Genomic DNA, 6,415 nt, shown 5'->3' on the forward strand with positions numbered 1-6,415 from the left:
CAACCTTCAAATCCACAAGTTTAAAATACAACAAGGTTTAAGAATGGTGCATGGACTTTGTGATGAGGAAGTTTTGATGCATAAAACTTTTTTACTTGTGTATAGTTTTTGTTGAGTTTTTGTTCTCTGCTTGCATGTAAAAGCAAGGCTAATTTTATCTCACTGTTTGCATGAGCATGGATTTCAATAATGTCCAATATCCTTCAACAGCGTTTTAGCAAATCTTCCTATTTCAAGTATTTTGTAACATAGTCTTAATCCACTTAAACCAATTTCTTTAAATTTCCACACAATACATTTTGTCAATTCCCTAGTTTTGACTTTGACTAAGTATTTCCTTGTTTCTGGCATCATCATTTGAGAAATCACTTGGTTTTTTTAAAAACTACATTAAATTAGGTTCTGGGAGTTTTTTAGTACTTGTTTTAATGTTTTGCCTAATCAGATCTTTGACACACATGCCTGCCTACCAAAAATGCATCTCATGAGCTGCCCTTCCTCTGCCCCAGTGTTTTACCTTCTGTTAAAAATAGATTGATGTTGATTGTGTTGTTTCCATTTTTTCAGGCATCTTGCTGTGTGCTGAAATCTGTTTCTTTTGGGTTTGCCATGAGAAACAGACAATTAGTAGATACCTCCCTCTGTGCTCAGATCCAGATATCTGATGATATATCCCATGTATTTCACTGTAGAAGAGCAAGTTAATCTTTGATTTCTCTCAGATACATGTTGTGCTCATTGTTTAACTTCTGGAAAAACAGAATCTTTCTTAGTTCATTTCAGACAACTTAAAATTCATAAGACTGGGAATTCAGGTATTGTTTTGCTTTATTTTCTGTTATTAAACACTGCCTTGTAATAAGACATTCCTACAAGATTCCTCAGACAGGTTTTGAACAGTGTATTGCTCTTTGGGACATCAAATCAAGCAAAGCAGAAATTTACTGAAACATTTAACAGCTATTATGAATAAAAAAGGCATATGCATACTATTCCCTAGTAAAAAAAAAACAGAAAGCAAAGCCAAACTGGAGTCAAGATTAAGAGCTATTATGCCCAGGAGACATTATTACAGGAACATCTCAGTAAACCATACATCTTTTTGACAGCCATATTTTTCGACAGCTAATTACTGGCAAAACGGAATCAATGATTTTCAAGACCTTTTTCAGTGAGATCACATTCAAGAGGGTGGGGACTCTTTTGCCAAATCCTCAGAGTTTTCACTAAGTCTTAAAAGAGCTGTGGGTTATTAATGACGCTACATTGTGTGATCCATGAAAATTAAACTGTAGAACTTTCTAATGATACCTTCTATTACCTCCTGCACCATAAGAAATTCTTTACCTATGTCTTGGCATAATCTCCAATAATAGCTGTGTTCTTTGGTATACAGTTGAATTTACATTTAGGAAAAGCATTAAAAAGAATTTAATCAAGGTTTAAAAGTCAAGCAAAAAAGCTTGACTGTAAGTGTTTCACAGTATCCTAGGCAACACATACCTCTTTACTGTCTTGAGTCAAGTAATTTGGCTTTTCTGTCTTATTGAAGAACTGCATTTTGAGCAGCACTGATGTTCTTATCATGTGTTTTTTGTGGCTTTATAGAAAAGGAAAGAGTTAATATGAATTGCTTTAAAAGCAGAAAACCTCAGTGCTCATAATAAAACAACAATTGATTACTTAAAAAAAAACAAATTGTTCCACATTGTGACCTATATGAACCATATACATGTTATAGACTTAAATTACAGATTGTTTTATTTTTGTGTTACCATGATTCCTCTTTTTTTTTTTTTTTTCTGATAGGAAGCTGCCACTAAAGGAGGAAAATGGCAAAGAAGCTTTAAATCCAGAAACCATAGAAATCAAAGTTGCTAATGACATCATCCAGTCAAAAGAAGATGATAGCAAAGCATAATAAGATAAACTACAGGTGTCTGGATAATGCATTTGGATTGAAGTAATCCTGTGACCAAAACTTTACAGCTGACCTTAATTTCTTGGGAAACTTAAGCTTGGAATAGTTAGTACATGTGTACATACGATGAAACAGTTCCTGTCTACAGTTCTTTTCTATATTTTTTTGTTGTTGTTAATGGTTTTAGTATGTATTTTTGCTGACACCAAGTCCCATGCTATAAATTTGAAAAATCTGCAGAATAAGAACTATAATTTATTATACAAAAAAGTGTGTCTATTTAGCAGAAAAAGTCTAAAGCACCCCTAACCACAAACAACATATCAGGCCTCTCCAGATCTTACAGTGCAAGCTACATACATAAAGTGCCATATGATAATGTATTTATTTCCATTATAATAAAACTAAATTTTAGGTTGTCTTAAAAAAAAAAAACAAAAATCCAACTCCAGTCTCAGTATAATGTTTAAGACCTTAGCTCTGCCTGACATTCAATAGTCATTCCAGCTGCCATTATCACTTGAGGCAATCAAAAAAACCCAAAACTGTTCACCACAGAGCCAGGTCCCACTGCAGTTTCCCCTGTTCTTCAATATTTATTTATTTTTTAAACTAGTACTCACAATATACAAACTCAAATAAAATTGGCTAAATATTTCAGAACAGTCTATTGGCCTCATCCTAACTACAAGAGTGTGACTCTGAAAGGCTCCAGGATTTTCAATGCTTCAGGTTTTCTGTATGAAAGTTTTAAAAGTTACATGTAAACTAAAATGCAGCCAAGGTGTAAAAAGCAAACTGGTTTTTAATCATAATCATCACTTTGGTATTTGTCCCAACATATTTATACATACAGGGTATTCATTTTTGTCTTAGTTCAAACCATTCAGCTGAGGGACAAAACTGTAGTTTAGTGAAGTAAATACATTTTCTCCCCAAATCAGTATAAAAAATATGAAACTTGGCCTTTTTGAATCAGGACTTTTCCCTTTATGATTTCATACCCTTTGTCTTAAGTACAATGTGAGAACAGATGGAAAGACGACTTTGTCTAAGCAGTTTGGAACAATTTTAAATTATTAACTAATGCAATCTTATATTCATCCAAATACATTTTTTTCATGTTAAGCTTTCTTTAAGATATTCCTTTTGATTATTCTGATCAATGTTCCCAACCAGGAAATTTGACTGATTTATTTGATCTTAAATTAATTCATACGAATTAATCATTGATTTAGTGGTGTCACTAACTGGAGCAATATAGTTTGTTTCCATTCCAGCATAGTGTATCCACACCTATAAAACTCTTCAAAGCCTTGCTTTGAAAGAAGTAGATAAACTATATCGAAAACTAGTCTGGAAAATTCTACTTGTCAGGAGTAACCGATAGAGTCAGTTGTGAATTTTCCCCATCTAAGTCATGCATGAGGTTTAAAGTATTACTCATCAAATTGTGTTTTCTCCATGGTATATCTGAATTTTCATCATATTTGAAGTCTTTGTACTTTTTTACTTTTGTGTAGTAAAACTGAAAGTGAAATGTAAAAGGATCTCCTTAAATTTGAGGAAAATATCATAATATCCTTCTTGTTAACCCAAGTTTAAGTGCATTTGAAGGAGCTGAGGAGAATATATTTGTATTTAATTCTTAGATCTTTCTTATTTTTCAAAACTGAGTTATTTAATGAGTTTTTTGTAACTTTTACTCACTTTGAGAAATACCTAAAATGAACCAAGGAGTTGAGGACAGAGGCATACTGCTGGTGTGGCTAGGATAGGAGGCCAAGTTCCCACAAAATCAGTACCAAAGTGAAAAAAATGGGTAAGAGGGGATAACAATATGGGATGAAAGTCATGGAAGATAACAACTGAAAACTGCTGAAAAGAAGTATCTCTAAATGCTGAGGCACTAATTCTGGGTGAAGGAACAACAGACTTTATGAACTCTCAATATTGCTCCCACATACTCGGCAGGCAGTACTACCAAATAGCTGCTTGAAATTATCAGATTTCTGATAATTTCTAACCAGATTAGAAATTATTAGAAATGATATCTAAACTGATAATTAGGAGAACAGTTGTCTCCTTTATCTGTATGGATTTATAGTCTTTCCAGAAGGTATGTATTTGCAGCTGGGCTTTCTTCTTCTATCAAAATGCAATGAAGGAACCTGGACAACTCCAGCAGCTGAGAATTATGTGGTTGGTGTGGCTTGAAAAATCCTCTCACACAATATTTTTACAAGATGAGGATGAAGATGGTAGACATAGTTTCCTCTTCCACCTGCTGTGACAAATTTGGATGGTTCCATTCAATCTTCTCTACACAAACAGTGTTTTTTCTGAAGCTAACCTGATCATTTCCACAAGAAGGTTGCCTATACAATGTAGCAGAACTAACAGTGTCTAGGCTCAACTGCAGATGCATTTCAAATTTTAGTACTTATTAGTTGAATTTGCACAAAGAAAATTCAAAAAAACGTGGCCTAACAGTTCTATTTTACTGGTTTATTTCGGGTTTTTTTTAGTTTTTGTTTTTGGTTTTTTTTTTTCCCTGGTATGGCCTCTAATTACAGTGAGAAGGGATTAGAAGATTTAAGAGGTCTTGTCAGCACATTTATTACTAATACACCTGGGCTACTCTTTACAAGCAAAATATATTGCAGTATTATTTCAATATTGGAAGCAAAAGCATTTCCCACTATACTGCATTACAAATCAAAAGCTGTTTCCAGGAGTATTTAATTTCTTCTTGCTGTTATGCCTCTTGGCAGTTGATCTGTGTGAGGGCTGAGAATAAAACAGCTCGAATTTCTGATGGACTGTCCAAGCACACCTTTTTGGTCTGTGGATTAATAGGTTATCTCTTGTGTTTTAACTCTGTGCTGTGCAGGAGAAAACCAAACTCTCACTATGAAAGAATGCTGAAAACACTGATATTTCAAAATAGTTCCAAATATTTCCAAATGAGGAAATAATTTGCGCATAGTAATTTGTAAGATATATGTAGAACTGGAATAACAACATTTGTTTATTTTCTTTTCCTATTCTAGATTAAAAAAAAAAACAAAAACAAAACAAAACAAACAAAAACAGGTATCTGTATAAATGTCACTTTTACTGTCTAAAAGTAATTTTAAGTGTTAGTATGAAATGTCAGAAGAGTTGACAAAATATAACTATTTGTAAAAGTAATCTGAATTGTTACACTAACATACTCCAGGGACCAAGGTGGGAGGGAGCCATTGAAATTAGTACTGAACAAAATGTGGCAGTGACAATCTCTTTAAAAAAATGGAGTAAAATTAAGTAAAACTACTTAAAGCTCCTTGTTATTTTTTGTTTTTTTAGTGGACTTGAGTTCTGATTTACCACAATAATAACAAATTTTATAATTAATATTTTACAATTTAGTAATCAAACGTACCCTGGAGAGGTTTTTCCTGGTTTTGTTTGTTTATTTGCTTTTTTTGATTTATAAGGTTTTTTTGTGGTTGCAGAAATATTTGCTATTCTGGTGATGCTAATGCCTAATGTGACAAAGATTAATTTATTCAGGCCTCAGTCTTGCAAGAAATTTTGTGTAGTTGAACCCACCTCTTGTATGGCACCACCCTGACATTAGTGGGGTGGATGAGAGTGGGAAGATGGATATACTTTCATGAGAGACCTTGCAGGACTGGGCCTACTTTCTATCTCTTCATAGATATCTACAACGTAGTTACACCGTGGCCATCATGTACAAAGGCTGTTTGACATCAGTCCCTGGTGCAGTGAATCCCAGCTGCTGTCTTCAGCCTCTGCATCAATGTTCATCCAAAAAAAAGTGGCTTTCTTTTCATGATGGTAATTAGTTTGATTATTTATTTAAGTGCCAATCATCAAACTGTAGTATAATCATCATGCCATTTTTTCTGTTTCCTAGACCAGATAATGGAAATGTATTTGTGCCTTTTGATAGCATGCCACTCTGCTTTATTAAAGAGAAATCTTCAATAATTTGTCTACAAAGCCTGTTTAAAAATAATTGAAAGCTTTACTGTCACATAATTTTCTGCTCAAATATTCTCAAATATTCATCTAAATCAAACTGAAGGTATTATTTTAAAGTAACATAAATATTTGAAACACAAAATTTGTAAAACTCTTTTGAGATCACGATTCCAATGAGGGTCATGGTGAGTGTCTTACTGCTGAAAAGTTTCAAATAGATGGAGAATGTAGTGGATTTGAAGGGGTGTTTTGACCAATTTCTCAAGTTCAAGAGTCAGATAGAAAGTCTCCTTAGTTCTATTTAAGTGCTTAGACCTAAAACATTAAAATTTTTCCTCAAATCAGAAAGATGATATGGAGCATCTTCCCAGCATTTTACCTCTGGAGATAAACTGGAGAGAATGTTCATTTTGCACTCATTTGCTTCCTCACCATTGCTATGTAAGATGTTGTAGGAAGTAACATCTTTGTAGAATAATTGTGTCTGTTGGATATTCACTC

The sequence above is a fragment of the Passer montanus genome, unplaced genomic scaffold, assembly GCF_014805655.1.
Source record: "Passer montanus isolate IOZ18808 unplaced genomic scaffold, ASM1480565v1 scaffold28, whole genome shotgun sequence".
Lineage (NCBI taxonomy): Eukaryota > Metazoa > Chordata > Aves > Passeriformes > Passeridae > Passer > Passer montanus.